The following is a 16,164-nucleotide window of genomic DNA, read 5'->3' as shown; positions in this document are numbered from 1 at the left end:
TTTGTCTTTGTCTGAAGTAAGCCCCATCCATTGTTTCTGTGCATCTTGGTTAACACACCTTTGAAATAAGTCCTGACCACCCTCATGAGAGCACATAATTTTGTTAACTATAATCCAATCTCTACCTTGCTTTCTCCCACCTCCACTAATCTTGCTTTCATTCCCTCCTTAATTTCAAAAGCACAAAAGAAGCTACTAAACTGTTTTTCTCCAAAGCTTTTTAAGATCTTGCTCACTGACATAAGTTGTCAGTTTGGCTCAAATAAACTCATCAAAATTCTCTACAGGTTTGAATATATCTGACATCAACATACTCTATTCACGTTAGTCAAGATAAGCTAGGTTGCTTTGTGGTGACGAATGCTCCCCAAATCTCAGATACTTAGAAGGACAAAGGTTTATTTCTCACTTGCATGTCAGCCACGGTACTGCTTCTCTTCACTCCTGGGTCCAGGCCGATGGAGCTATCTCTATCTGGGACATTGCTGGTATCAGGGTAGAGGAAAAGAGAACAGAGTGAACTTTGTGCTGGCTATGACAGCTCACACTTCATTGGCCAAGTTAAGTCAAATGGTTAGGCAGAGAAGTGTAGTTCTCTGGAAAGGGAGGCTTGTATTTTTAAATAATGTAATCTACCACTGTATTCCTTGGCTTCTTTCTAGTTTAAGGGAAGATCTATGCTTCTGTAGTAACTAAGCCTGGGGGGGGGGGTGGTGAGAGGTCAGTAGCCTCATGCTCATGGCTATTTATTGTTGTTTCTTCTTCAGCTCAAATTCTCCTCGTCAGGAAAATTTATCAAGTCTTCAGGGGGGATGGTGTAGTGCTTCATCTGTTTCCTTCTAGTTGCTTGTTTATGGGGAAATAAAGTTTATATCCATCTCCCTTCAGCATTTAGCCTTTTGAAGCTCAAGAGAACTCATCTTTGGAAATTACAAATCTTGGTGTTTAGATAATTTTTTTTTCTGCTATGAGTTTAAAAAAATCTCAGTAACCTAGGAGCCGAGAACTGATTTTATTCTTTTGGTTTTTTTCTTTTAAAGAATGGTTGATTGTTTTGTGTCTTCCTTTATTAAATGCTCCCAGAAACAATGAATGATGAGCGGTCAGAGGGGCAAAATAAGGAAAGGTAGTAAAAGAAAACTTCGATTATCTCCAAATGCAATTTTGTCACAGTTGTAAAGGAAGTGAAATGATTGCTAAAATCGTGTCTGCTTGGAGGAGAGATCCTAAGTGAATATCATGCTTTCCTTGATGGTGGTAGATCACCATTTCCCATCCCATGAACGCCAAGACTCTTTGTAAAGGTTTTGTATAAATCATTTACAACGCTACCTTCCTAGCTTTTGCTTGGGACATTTCCTTTGAGAAATACGAATGTTTGCCAGTTGTAACTCACTAACCCAGCTAACAGGTGTGAGAAATCAATATTCAAGTGAATTCATGTGAAAATGAGTCAAGCAGAAAATGAGGATAATAAAAGCTAATCCTCTCCACCTGGATTCTGGTTTCTTGGACCACATAAAATTAAACCCTCAAATCTCAATTTCATTGTATATATTTTTCTTTATCTGTAATTATTTACATTTGAAAAGTCATGTGATCTGCATGACTAGTCATAGTTCACTGTTTAGAATATTATTTTTGGAAAATTTGGGTTATAAATGTTATACATGTTTATTAAAGAAAATTTTAAAAATATGAAAAAGTGTATAAAAATCTAGAGTTAACATATAGAGGTATTTACGGTATTTTTCTATTACATAAACATATTTTAAAAAGGGAAATAGGTTTAGTTATATAATTTCGTATTCTACTTTTTATAAAAATTTAATATAAAATGATGAATATGTTTCTATGTCATCATACATCCCTTGAAAACACAATTGTTAGGGCTGCATAACATTCAATCCTATGGCTGCAGGATAACATTTGGTCTATTTCCTATTGGAATTTTAGGTTAGACTTATAGATTGTTTTTAACATTTCAGTTGTTTAAATAATACTGAAATGTCGATATTTGTATTTAAAATCTACATGTGCCTCTAATGTCATCTTTAGAATAACTTTCTAGATGTGAATTTACTGAGTCAAATGGTGTGAACATTTTTAAGGTCCTTGATATTTATTATAGAACATTATACCCAAGATCTCATGAATTGTAAGGTGCACCATTGTTATGGAACACAAAGAAAATGATGCAAATTAAACATAATGCTTTATTATCAGGTATACCTTTTATTTCATAATTATGGAAAGAGTTTTCTAGATTTACTTAAGCATATAATCGGCTTGTATTTTATTCTGTGTATCCATAGAAGTAAAACCCTGGCTAAGGTATTCGCTCCTAAACTTCCTCATTCTTTGAAGTCCATTTTTGCCTGTGTGATCCTTGGCCTGAGTGGTACCAGGAACATTTGAATGCAACATTTAATTTAATTTTTAATGAAAAAAATTTATTTTTATTTTTTTATAGTGACATTGGTTGATGAAATCCAATAAGTTTCAGCTGTACACTTTAATAGTGAGGCATATATATATATATATATATATATATATATATATATATATTTACACTGTGTTTACCTCCCATAGTTAGATTTCTTTCTGTCACCACATACTTGACCCCTTTAAGCAAACAAATAGCTTATGTTTTATTCTTGTGTATCCATAGGAGAAGCAAAACCCTGGCTAAGGTATTCGCTCCTAAACTTCATCATTCTTTGGAGTCACTTTCTGACAGTGTGGTCCTTGGCCTGAGTACCACCAGGAGCATTTGAATGCAGCATTTTTTTTTTTTTTAAATGTGCAGTTCTTGCTTCAGAATTTTCTTCTAACAGCTGACATCCGTTCTTTTAAATTTGATGCGTATGGGCAGGCAATGACTACTAAATCACAGCTGCTGCCTGGCTGACAGTGATTATAAAATACATCTCAATTTAGAGATATTAACATGTGAAAAAAAGCTATTTCTGAATATGAATGAAATATGCTGTATTTCAAAGTATCCACCAGAGAAATTTAACCAATGTGTATTCCCACCAGCACTACATGAAGTTACCAATTTCCGTTAAACTTTAGTTAATTTGGGGAATTTCTATAATCCAAAACTTTCCAATTTGATAGGTGACAAGTAGTATCTCATTTTAATTTATACTTATTTTACTATTAGATCAGCTGAAATTTATTTTCATGTATTTTTGGTCATTTGTATTTCTTCTTTTGCCAATTGTTCATATACTTATTTTTCTGTTTTGATTTTTTAACTGTTAAGAGTTCTCTACATGCCTCTCAATAAGCGATGTAGGAAGGATGTTCTTCTTTTATCTATAATATGTTGCAGTTTTCTCCCCTAGTTTTTAGTTTGATTTTTTAATTTAAATTTACAGGATTCTTTTTATTATGTGCAGAAGTATCTATTTTGCATGCAGTCAAGTTAATTATTTTGTGATTTCTTCCCTTGCTCTCATGTTTAAAACGTCCATCCCAGACTTGAAATTAAATAAATATTAATCTTTACTTTTTCTAATTGTTTTATGTTTTTTCTCCTTTAAAAAAAAATTAACTCTTTAATGCATATGAAAATTACTTTGGTAAGTAGCTAACCTTATTTCTCCCCAAAAGTCAATGAATTGTATCAAGCCTTCCCTTTCCTACTGGTTTAAGATGCCAATTCCTTAAAATATAGACATTTTTATACTTATTATGATTTGTATATGGGATATCTGTTGTGGTCTGATATTTTGTCTCTCTTGTTGTGCACCAGTGTCATATAATTTTAATTAGTAATTAAATTTACCATATAATTTATCAATCAAACTAAAATGTTTTTGCAAGTGAATTACGCCTGGATGACAGGCACAAATCTGGGTCCTGGGATACCCTAGTTACTATAATGAATTTTATAATGAATTTTCATATCCGTTAGAACGAGAGTCCCATTATAACTTTTATTTTCAAAATTGGTCATTCTTCTCAAGCACAAAAATATGCAGAATTAAGTAGTGAGAAAATGAATATCTTAAGTAGTATTTTTGAATAATTCACATACATCTTTAATTGCTCAATTAAAAAAATTAAGTTAATTTTGATTTTGTTGTTATTTGTTAATTCTGTGCCTATTGCTTTCCACTTGAAGTTACATGCAGTCGAGAGACACTCTGCAGGGCCATCACCTGGCTCATGCCAACTCTCTCTTCCTTTGGTTTCTATAGAGTTAACCTTTTGCTTAGTCTTTTCGCAGCACCTTCTAGCTAACTGTTATTTCAGATACCATTACATTTCTTAATAGCTGCCATTCCACTTTCTTACCCTATTCACCTGCTGGAGGCATCCTCATTGCTAATTAGTACAGGTGAACAACATGTAACAGAGATTCAGTTCAGACACTTCCCAAAGTTAAGAATACAAAATCTATGAATTCCTGTCCATATGATCAGAGGTTCAAGCCAAGTCTGACAGAGGAACATGGGCCTCTTGCCATAAAACCAGAAAGAAAGAGATCTTGCCCGAGTCCCACATTGCTTCTTGCTGTGCCAGGAGGTGGGCCTGCTTAATTCTAATTTGTTTATTTTGTAGCATTTATTCCCTGCAAAGTAAAATGCTGGCTGACATAGGCTCTCCAAGGCCATCACAATTCCTTTCCATCAAGCACTGTGGAATTTCCCCTTTCACTCCTTATAGAAACAATGTTATAAATCTTGTGTCTCCAGGAATACAAAACACAACACTTTGTATACAGGAAGCTGATCTGCAAATGATTGTTGAAAAAGTTTTAAATGACTTTCCAGTCAGTGTCCTTTAAGGCAAAGTATACCTTTGGGCTTTGTGTTTGCCATTTTTTATATTAATTTAATTTTTAAATTTTTTTAAATTTATTTTTTACGCCTACAGCATCTGTATTCCTAGGTAGTCTCCCATCCAAGTACTAACCAGGCCCAATCCCGCTTAGTTTCTGAGATCAGATGAGATCCGGCACATTCAGGGTGGCATGGCCATAGACTGATATTAATTTCAATTTGGTTTTACTAACAAAAACACTCTGGTAGAAAAGTGAGACACCACAGACCCTACAAATACTTAAAGAAGGTTCTGGAACTTTTTTCTAAAAAATTAAGATTTAGGGTCACACCTTTATTTGTAGTTGTCTTTTTGCCTCTTGTCCTTTTTGTCCTGTCCCCGCCTGTAAGTCTACAGATAGGTATTCTCCCTGCCCTTCCCTTCTGCATCTTTTTCCTAGATCACGTGCTTGCCTTCTACTCAGATCTAATTCACATTTTGAAAAAAACCATCTAGCTAGAATGTCTTTTTCTTTTTGCAACACAGCTCACCATATACCTGTCTCCTCACTCTTCTCTAGAATTCGTATGTTAAAAGTAATCACATCTGGCTTAACAGACTTTCTGTTCTATTTTGCAATGCTCAAATTCAGGAAGTTCCCAAGTTACAACATAATGTGTTTCCAAAGTTCTTTGCTAATAAGTTGTTTGGGACTTGGAACAAATTTTTCCAGCAAAAGATAGCTGTAACTGGTGTTTACAGTTACTAGTCCAGCCTACGACAACTTACTCATTGAACATACTATACATTTGCTGAGTCAAGCATTCGCTAAGTGCTGGTGGTTGAGAATTTTTGTGTTCATCAGATTGCCCTTCGGCGCTCTGCTGTTTAGGTTGAGCATGTTCACTCCCCTGATCTCCTTCTCATATATCATCTGCAAGGTTTTTGCTTGTTCCCGTAAACAAGGTCTTTCTTTAGCACTAGCTTTGCACGTTGTAGCCCTCTCTACACAGTTCATCTGTAATACATCACAGTAATTTTCTGAACACCCAGGTGAAGCAATGATGATTTGTACCTGTTGATCAAAATTTAGCCACATCTCTGTGAAGATCTGAGGCATGCCATGGACTATGGGACGCGGTCTATTGCATAAAGAATAAAACATGATCTTGGGTGGTAGGGGGGCAGGTTATCTTTCAGGTTGTTTCCTGGAATATGGTTCCTGATTGGCATACAGAAAGGACCAATATCGACACTGAATGAACAATGAATGAATGAATGAATGAATGAATGAAGATACAAATGATTGGCAAAGGGCTATAGGCAGTCACCTGGGCACATGCTCTCAGTACTTCCCAAGGTTTTGAAGTATGAGTAGGAACCTCATATTACACTATTCCCCTCCAGTGAGGTCACCAGGAAGGCTCAACTTTTAGCACATCTGCGACCTCCTTTTTCTTTGTAGAGTTCAGAGGGAACAGTCTTCATGACGTTGTTTTACTTGGCATTTTTCTTCTTTACCAAAAGTGGGTCAGTGGAGGCTCTGTATATCAGCTTTGAAAAACAAAGTAACCAGGACTATTTACCTCAGGAGCCTAAGAAGCCTCTCACAAGAACTTTAAATGTATTTTGTTTCCTGTTTCGATAAAGACGTGCCTATCACATAACCATCCTTGGACTCGGGGCTGCCTGCACCCTTGGGTAGCTTTGGGGTTCGAGTTTTAAAACAAACTTTTGGCCTGACAGTGAGCCTGCTTCCCACGGCGGTTGGGGATGCCCCGGTGTGGGGTGCACATCCCTGCAGTCTCTACAAGCAAATCTCTCCCCACTGAATGAGGAGAGAGGGACAGAGGGACAGCGCTCCGGAGCTCCAAGGTATGGCTCTGTAAGGCCTGTGGTTGCTAGCAGTCCCTCATTGGGCTCCCTCTTCTCCTGGGGGCCAGCCACTCTCCTGGCGACCAGTCCCAGGTACGAGAGCATCTGTAGAAGAGCTCGATCCGTGCCTCGCCGGTGGGGGGCGCTCTCCCGTGGGAACGGTCGGACGCCTTGGGCGGGGACGCGGCCCCTCCGCCCCCTGGGCGCCACCCCTCGCTCCGCCAAACTTTCCTTGGGCTCCGGGCGCGTCTCAGCGGCTGCTGGAAAGGAGGCGCACCCTGGCCGCCTGCGTGTCCTCTGCTGCTTGTCGCGCCCAGCGGTAGCCCGGCACCTGGTCGCCCCGTCGCGCACGGCCCGAGGGCATGCGGCAGCCGCAGGGGTTCCCGCTCCCGGGCTCGGTGGCGCGGGCGAGCGTGAGCGGTGGTGAGTGGGACGCTGGGCGCGGGGAGGGTTCCCGGAGCCGTGGGCGGCCGGGGCGCAAGGACCGCCGCCGGGCCCAGCTTTTCAGGGTGGCCTGTTGTCCCGCCCGGGTCCCGAACCCACTTCAAGCACCTGGAATAGGACTCTTCGGGCGGTGTGTGGTGCATCTTGCCCTTTCTCACTTTTTCTAGGAGTAAAAAGCAATCGGGATGCCGAAGCCGCGGTGCGTCCGCCCCTGCTGTGGCTGGGCACAGGGCTTAGAGAGCGAGGCTCTGCTCTGCTTTTGCGCAGGTGCTTCTCCTCCAAGCTTCGTCTTGCAGCCGTCGATGCGGAGCCGAGGTTCTCCCGCTGAGCGTAGGCATATAAAATTTTTCAGCCTCCACTAACGCCTGGTACGACGATGTGTCAGGGAACAGCTCGAACCACGCAAGGCATCTTTATTCAGGAACTAGTTGTTATTAACTAGTAACACTGTTGGGGGGTTGTGCTTTTTGAGTAAGTGAAGGTCCCTGCAGCAGACAAAAGTGCTTTGTTCCGTTGCAGTGTTACTTTATTGCTTTCCCTCAGCAAGTTGCGACTACCCATAATTGCTTAGAAATTTCTCAAGCATGTAATTTGAGGAGTGACTGTGAATATTTGAAACAACTTAATTTTATTCGGGTAATTATTAAAACGGCCCTCAAAAGCATTTGTAGGTCAATTTTTAAGTAATTTCCACGAACTGTTTTTCCCGTAATCTGTTATTGCCATTGTAACATATTTTCCTCCTCCTTTGCTGCCCAAGGTATTACCTGGGCTTGGAATGTTGCTATAGAAGTTAAGGACCGCTTAAATTTCTCACTGTGTGTGTGTGTGTGTGTGTGTGTGTGTGTGTGTGTTTAAGTTGGTTGGAACATAAAGTAAATGTCGGTTACAAACGGATAATACCTTTACAAGTAGATGATTATTCCATGCACTGTAAGGCATTTCATCAATGCATGGACTTTTGTATTGCTAAGGAGAGTTGTTGGGTTTTTTGGTGAAATATCTATCCATAGTAGCTAAGCCTGCTTCCAGTGAGACACTGGATCCACTTTTGTGTGGTTTAAGTCCAGGCAGTAGAATTTTCCTTTTTTCCCCAACCAGTAGTGATACAGTTAGAAACATACAACCTTGGCTCTATTAACACCATGCTTTTCTAAACAAACTGGGAGACCAGCGAGCAAATGCTGCCAGTGAAGCTTATATGTTTGAGATAAGCTTCCAGAGTTGTCTTTTGTTCCTTGAGACCGTATGGACCCAGTCAGTATCCAGACCCAGTTACTGGACATCTAACCTTCTGGACATGACTTAATTGCTTGTCACTCTCATATAACTAGGAAAGTAGATCATTTGGCTACATATTTCTTGTTTTCTTTTTTTTGTCTGTAAAATTTAAACTTGTAGCTTTAACTACAGATGACACACCCTTTTTTCTAAATCTGACAAATGAATAAATCAAATACCAGACTCTTTCTATGAGATCAGACTTATTTTAGATATCTGGCTATTTTATAAGATGTTTTATAGAACAGATCTGTCTGTTTTCTATGAATGAAGATTGACACGAAAACATTAAAATATGTGATTTTTTTTTCATGTGTTCATCAGAACCTTTTGAAAGTCTACAACATGTTTATTCTTATTATTCCAACACACACACACACACACACACACACACACAGGAACAAAATGCATAGACAGCACTGTAGCCAGGCAGCAGCCAAGGCACACAATCTCACAGTCATGCTCATATGCCTGAGGCTGGCTGCTTCTCTCCCAGGTTCTCCATCTTCCTGCTAAGAAGCAGAAATCCACTATAACTTAAGCCCAACCTCTTAATTTCCTTGGGCTGAGGCAAGGGGAATCACTGTAACTCAAATGGGAATTCCTATAACTCAAATTACCCATTAGCCATGCTCCTAGGAGTATACATTAGTTCAAAATTCTTTCTGGCCTGTGATTATACCCAACAGAGTGGTTAAGTCTGATTGCAAGCTTCTAAATGTCAGAGCCCAGGCCCAAGGCATTATGAATGTGGTATAGGAGAAAAGGAGGGCTTTACAGTCAGACCAGCTTTTGTCCAGGCCAGGCTTTGTGACCTCAGATCCAGTGCTTTGCCTCCCTAAACCCTCATTTCCTTGTCTGCAAAAATGAAGATTATATCCACCTCCCAAGATTAAAAGAGAAAAGCACTTAGCAAGGACTCTGATATACAGGAAGTACTCCTTAAATGCCGGTTGCCTTCTCTTCTTTCTAGATAAACATTAAAGCATTGACATTTCTGGTAACATGGGCACCAATGTATGTTGTTAAGGCGAGAGTGGAAAGAGAGTCCCACCCAAGCTGTAGGTGACTTGGAGATGTTCCGCACACTTTTCTTACTTGCGTACCCCCTTCCTGGCCATGGCCTTTTTGTTCTTCCCTCCATCAGCTCTCCTGCAGGTACTGAGCCACCTCCCCTCCAGCCTTGCTGATCCTTGATCCTTGGTCCTGGATTCTGTTTGTATGTGAAGGAGTCCCCTGGAACTTAGCCCTGCCATAGGTGAGAGAAGTGCAGGTGAGGGGTGGGGAGGTGTCTTCAGAAGCCCCAAGAATTTATACTTTTACAAGGCTGGGTTAGAGAGGCAGTTGGAATACAGAGGCCTGGGTTCTAATCCCAGTTCCACTTTTGTGAGTCCTTGTGACTTTGAATAAGTCACTTGCCATCTTTGAATCAGTTTTCTTATTTGCGCAATGGGGATAGTAATTCCTTTTCTACCTACCTGTGTGGGTTGTTATTGGGTCCCATTAAGTCATGTTTGTGAAATTTAATTCCATAGATAAACATTGGAATTAAAGAAGCAGGGCCTCCAGATGTGGGACACCCCAGGCAGGCTGTATGGGGTCTCCATGTGGTTATCAGGTGTGCTAAGTGGACGTTGCTGCAGTCCCTCCATACCCCCTGCTCCTGTTCTCTGATGTCAAACGAGACCTCAAGGAGGAAATCCTGCCAAAGGTTGAGAAACTGCTTTGTGGGGAATAGGAGAGAAAGATGTTTCAGTATGAGATTACCTAACGCTGCAGGATCGAAGGCACAGGGCAAAGTTGTAAGAAGCTTTTAATTCCCCCTTAGAATTACCTGTACTGTCCACTCATTCCAGTTCTTAGTGGACAAAAACAAAGAGCTAACCAGCCAATGTGTCGGAGGTGAGTGGTGATGGTAATCCCTAGACATTGAAGTTGGGTGCTCTGTGCCATCCTCACTGCCCTGTGCCTTCCTGTTAACTTGGGTCTCTAAGTTTCACTCACAGAGCACTAAACTGACACAAAGCATCCCCTTTCCTTAAGGAATTAAGCTAATTGTTTCATTCAGTCTGAAATATGTGTGTTGCTGTCTACCTGACCTTCCTGGTGAGCCAGGTGAGTAGTACCCAGTGAAAGGAAGGCTCTGACTTCCTGAGTTGTACGCAACCCCTCCTCACTCTCCAGGCCAATATCCTCCTCCCTATTCCTCTTCATCTCCTGGCCTGGCCTCTGCAGCACTTGACCCTTAGCCTTTTGTCCTATCTGCCTACTGCCTTGAACTCCTCCCTTGCCTGTGTCCCTGACACATCCTGCCCCCAAGGACCTTGCCTTTCCTCAGATGTGAATCATTCATATACCTCTGGCTGGGCCAGACTGTGTGTCACTCTGGAAAACAACCCACCCAGCACAGCCTGCCCCACCCCTTCCAAAGGATCTTCATCAGCTCCCCCTAGTTACTCATCAGTTAGTCCTATGTCTTCATTGTTCCCTGGGACATAAGGCTGTAGGTTTTACTAGCCCTGGCCTTGACTCAGCCATGTGCAAACTCAGTGGTATCATCAAGGGATGGTTTGGCAGGTGGCAGGGCTAGGTTGGAGGGCACTAAGGCCTTTCCATAAGCCCTACCGATTTGCCCGAAGGCCCTTCATACAAACATACAATCTAAATAAAAGTAGTATGCTTGCTTTGTAAACGAAGCTTTAAGGCAAACACTCTAAGGTCCCCTTTTACTTAGGCTGCCCCAAAGCCCCTCCTCTACAGAAATTCTGGAGCTGCCCCAAGATTAACTCAGACCAGGTAAGTCACAGGTGGGCTATGGAGCCATTCAGAGGCATTTACTCCCCAAGGAGAGCTAGAACCCCAAAGTTTAAGGATCAGAGTCTTTGGGAATAACTAATTATTGAAAACCAAAGCAAGGGATTGTTATCATTTTATCATCTGCCTCCTGCCCTGGTTTTTCACAGGGCAGTCCTTTAAATGGGGCCTTTTCCCTGGACTAAATTGTCACGTGGATCTAGTAAAGAGAAGATAAGTATAATATTGTTGTATATCCCCATGGCATTTGAATCAGTCAGGTTCTCCAAAGAAACAGAACCAATAGGTTATGTATATATAGATATATTTGAGGAGGTTTATTATAGGAGTTGGCTCATGGGACCATGGAGGCCAAGAAGTCTCACAGTCTGCAAGCTGGTAATGTAGTTTATTCTGAGTCTGAAGGAATGAGAATCAGGAGCACTGATGTCCGAGGGCAGAAGATGTTATGTCCCAGCTCAAGCAACATAGCACACTCACCCTTCTTCTCCCTTTTTGTTCTGTTCAGGTTCTCAGAATATCATGTTTCCCATCCACATTGGTGAGGGTGATCTTTTCTCAGTCTCCCGATTCAGATGCTAATCTCATCTAGAAACACCCTCATAGACACACCCAGCTAATGTTTTACCAGCTATCTGGGCATCCCTTAATGCAGCCAAGCTGGCACATAAAATTGATCATTGCACCATAAAACCAGGAGGCTGGCGTTGGTACGATACTACGGTCTAATCCACAGAGCCCGTTCAGATTTCATCAGTTGCCCCCCAAATATCTTTCCTATGTGATCTAGGATCCATGTTAAATTTATTTGCTGTCTCTTCTGGAATAGTTCCTCAAACTTTCCCTGTTCCTAAAGTCCTCGTAGTTGTACAAGTCTTACATTCTGTAGGATGACTCAACGGGAGTCTAGCAGGTATTTGTTTCTTTAGAACCAGACTCAGGTTGTACTCTGCTCTTCTCAGAGCATCATATTACATGATACAAAATGTCAACCTGTCCCACCACTGGAATAGTGGCCTTGATCAGCTGTCTATGTTGGTGTCTACCAGATCTTCCCACCTTAAATTTACCATTTTTCCCTTTTAAATTTATTGATGTTTTGGGGAAAGTATTCTGAGGTTGTGTTCATAGCCTGTTTCTTATTAAACCTTCACTTCCAGCCTTATCAGTGACATCTGCCTGAATCAGCCACCTCTATGAAAGTTGCCAAATGAGATTCTTTATTTCTATCACTCCTACATTGATTAATTGGCATTATACTGTGCCAAAGAATTTTTTTTCTCCCTCACGAATTTATTAATTTATATCAGGAAGCATTTATAGATTCTTGTTGTATTCACTATGTTGGAATCTGTTACGATCACTATTTTGCTGCTCAAATTGTCCTCAGTTTGGCTAGTGGGAGTCCCTTTGAGCTGGCTCCTGTGTCCTTTTGACTTCATTTCTGGCATCCAAGTTCTTCTTGTACTTTCCTCGACTTAGTTGGTTCTCCCTTTAGGTAGAGAATGGCATTTAGAAACCAGTATGGAAGGTCGATGTACCCATTGTTATTGGGTTGTCATTGCTTTAGATCTCTGAGAGGACAGAGCTAGGAAATATATGTATATATGTATATAAACATACATTTATAATTTTTTTTACATTAGACCATGTATTTTAAATCCAGTGCCCAGGGATCATTCTATTCTTTTCCCTTTATATCTTTATACATATCTTCTCTGACAGGTAGAAAATTGACTCCTATTATTTTTAACATTTTTACTTATTTGCTCAAAGCCCATCCCCCAACCACAAAGGCTATCTTGTCTCTTCTGTTTCCATTTCCCTTCCCATTGCTTCTTGTCCTTGGCTGCCAGTCCTGCTGGCCCCTGTGTCTTTGCAGCTTCATTATCATCCTCCAGTCCCTGTGGCACACTGCTCTGTGTGGCTTCCCAACCACAGCCCATGTCTCAATGTAACTCCTCAAACTTCCTCTCATCCTGTTGCATTCTCAGCCACATGCATATCCCTCAATTCTGGGAAGGGAATTAAAAAGAAGGTGAAGGAAGAGAGAAAATGGGGATGGAAAGAAAGCAAAGAAAGACATAGTATATACATTTTCAAAGTTTTTAATACATGTTGCCAAATTGCCCTTCCAAAGAGTTGTACCAATTACCATTCTCACCAACGTGTTGTGAGGGTGCCATTTTTCTCTATTCCCTTGCCAACACTGAATTTTATTCACCTCTTTAAATGTTGTCAGTCTGATAGCACTTCACTTTTGTTTTCTATTATAGCACATGCCTTATTCAACCTTGTATTATACTTCTTTCTATGTCTCATCTTACCCTTTAGATGAGGGTTTCTTGCCCTTGGCACCACTGACAGTTGTGGGTCTGCCCTGTGCATGTGTAGCAGCATCCCTGGCCTCTACCCACTATATGCCAGTAGCACCCTTTGGTTATGTGTTCCACAAATATCTCCAGATGTTGGCAGATGTCCCTAGGGAAAGTGGAGGATTAATCCTGGCTGAGTACCAGTGGCTCTATATTATGAGCTTCCTGAGTGCATTTTACATCTTTATATATGTTTTCATGCATCTGTCTTTTTTCCTGCATATAGTGAACAGTGGGGAAATGTTAACTGGACAGGGATGAGAGGCATCAGTGGTTGGGTAGAATCCACTGTAATGGGACTAGTGGGACTTGCCCATTACGTGTATATCACTCTCCACATATGCACATTCCATAAAAACCAATGGAGGGAAAGGATCAGGAATGTCAGCAAGGTTAAATTTCCATGAATTGCAGCTAGGTCATTACTAGCATTTCTCAGTTAATTTCCAGTCTAATTTCTTATAGGCAGATAATCGAAGTCTGTGGCCTAGTTCAATGGGTAGACTCTGTTTGATTATGGGAAAAGTAAAATAGGAGAAGGTGTTTTTTAAGTTACATCGTTTAATGCATTAGAAGTAAATTGTGTTCTCTGAAACAGGCAAACTGAGTAATCATTGCTATTTTCTATCATGTATTTTGAGTTTTGTTCTGTCATTTTCATTTGATTATATGGGCTTTCCCCCATAAATTCTTGTCAGAGATTCTAAGTAGAGATACACTTACAAATTTTTATTTAGATTTACCATAATTATATTGTATTTCTTCTAAATGTTTGTAGAAGGCATTAATGTCATTATAGAGGACAAATCTGCATATTTTATCTCATAGGACATACAATTAACCACTGAAAAAAAGCTCCAGTGGTCAGTGTGGTGAACAGATCCCTGAGCCAGAACGATGAGAGCCGTTCAGAGTGAATCAGTCTCTCCCAGTTTTAGTTTTCTTCTCTGTAAAACAGAGAACACTACACTGCCCATCTCACCGTGGGAGCAAATGGAAAAAGGAATGTGAATTCACTTTGAAAACCATTCAGTGGTATATCGATGAATATATTTTGATGGCTTACTCTAAGATCCAGGTAGAGTGAATGGTCCAGATGAAGTATGGTAATAGAATTAGAAGGTTAAACATCAGGTTTTCAACCCAGTTGGCTAAACTCCTCTTATACATATTTATCTGGAACTAAATGTGTTTAGCTCAGTGGTAGTGAGAAACACCAGCTAGTGACTCTGGACAGGGTGGTAAAGGAGGGAAGACCTTGGCTTTGGGGTTGTTATGTCAGGGATGCACTCCTGTGGTCTCCCCTCTCTGGTAATCTCTTTTGGGACTCCTCCTCCCCACCTCTTAAGAACAGCTTGCCCTATTTCTTATTGGACTTGTCTGACTCCTCTAGAACAAGAAGTGAGTCAAGGGCCTTATATTGGCTCTATCGTTCCCTTTGTCTCAATAACCTAACAAGTTAGTCTCCCTTTTACAGCAGAGGAAGTCGAATCTCAATGAGGTTAACTAACTTACCTCAGGCTCCACCGATAATAACAGTAATGAAATTAACACTGTGTCAGAAGCTATTCTAAGCACCTTCTTGTCAAAATCTCCCAACAGCCTGGGGAAGATGGTACTGTTGTTAGCTCCATTTTATAGATGAGGAAATTAAGGCACAGAGAGGTTAACTAACTTGCTGGCAAGCAAGGCTTCAGACTCAGGCTAGCTGTCTTCAGAGGCCAAGCTCTTTTGCATGTGGTATCCAGTTTCCCCAACACCATTCATCAAGGAGACTTTCTCTTCCCTATAGTGTATTCTTGGCATCACTGCTGAAGATCAGTTGACTGTATATGCATGGGTTTATTTCTGGGCTCTCAATTTGTTCCACAGGTCTGTATGTCTGTCTTTATACCAATATTATACTGTTTTGATAACTGTAGCTTTGTAATGTGTTTTTGAAATCAGGAAATGTGAGGGCTCCAAATTTGTTCTTTCTCAAGATTGTTTTGGCTATTTGGGATTCTTTGTGGTTTTACATGAATTTTAGGATTTTTTTTTTTATATATTTCTCTAAAAAAAATTGCTATTGGGATTTTGATAGGAATTGCTCTGAACCTGTAAATCATTTTGAGTAGTATGGATGTTTTAACAATATTAAGTCTCCCAATCCATGAACACAGTATATCTTTTCATTTATTTGTGTTTTTTAAAATTTAGTTCGTCAATGTTTTATAGTTTTCAATGTACAGTTTACTTCCTTGGTTAAGTTTATTTCTAGGCATTTTATTCTTTTTGATACTGTTGTGTATGAGATTTTCTTAATTTCCTTTATGGATTGTCGATACTGTATAGAAATGTACCTGATTTTTGCATATTAATTTTGTATCCTGAAACTTTCCTGAATTCATTTATTAGTTTTAACAGGTTTTTTTTTTTTTTAATGCAGTCTTTTATGGTTTTGTACATATAAGATCATGTCATCTGTGAACAGATATAGTTTCACTTTTTCCTTTCCAGTTTGGATGACTTTTATTTCTTTGTCTTGCCTAATTGCTCTGGCTAGAACTTCTGGTATTATGTTGCATGGAAGTATCCGGAGTGTATATCCTTGCCTTGT

The 16,164-nt window shown here is 40.2% G+C and overlaps 1 protein-coding gene and 1 pseudogene across 4 annotated transcripts in view; one reads left to right on the top strand and one right to left on the bottom strand.

The window, feature by feature from the left end:
- Positions 1-4,881: 4,881 nt before the first annotated feature.
- LOC118606727 lies at positions 4,882-4,999 on the bottom strand (annotated as a pseudogene).
- Positions 5,000-6,554: 1,555 nt separating this feature from the next.
- Positions 6,555-16,164, top strand: part of LPAR3 (lysophosphatidic acid receptor 3) — a 71,749-nt gene continuing 62,139 nt past the window's right edge. Inside the window, exon 1 of one of the 4 annotated variants that reach the window (XM_016146057.2) lies at positions 6,555-6,651. The gene's annotated coding sequence lies outside the window, so the exon portion shown is untranslated. Of the gene's footprint in view, positions 6,652-6,946; positions 7,075-7,141; positions 7,464-16,164 lie in introns of those variants that run through there. The other 3 variants (XM_016146059.2, XM_016146056.2, XM_016146058.2) reach the window with 3 other exon arrangements.

The sequence above is a fragment of the Rousettus aegyptiacus genome, unplaced genomic scaffold (assembly GCF_014176215.1).
Source record: "Rousettus aegyptiacus isolate mRouAeg1 unplaced genomic scaffold, mRouAeg1.p scaffold_m13_p_1, whole genome shotgun sequence".
NCBI lineage: Eukaryota > Metazoa > Chordata > Mammalia > Chiroptera > Pteropodidae > Rousettus > Rousettus aegyptiacus.
The sequence above is the reverse complement of the archived record's forward strand: the minus strand, read 5'-3'. Positions and strand labels throughout refer to the sequence as shown.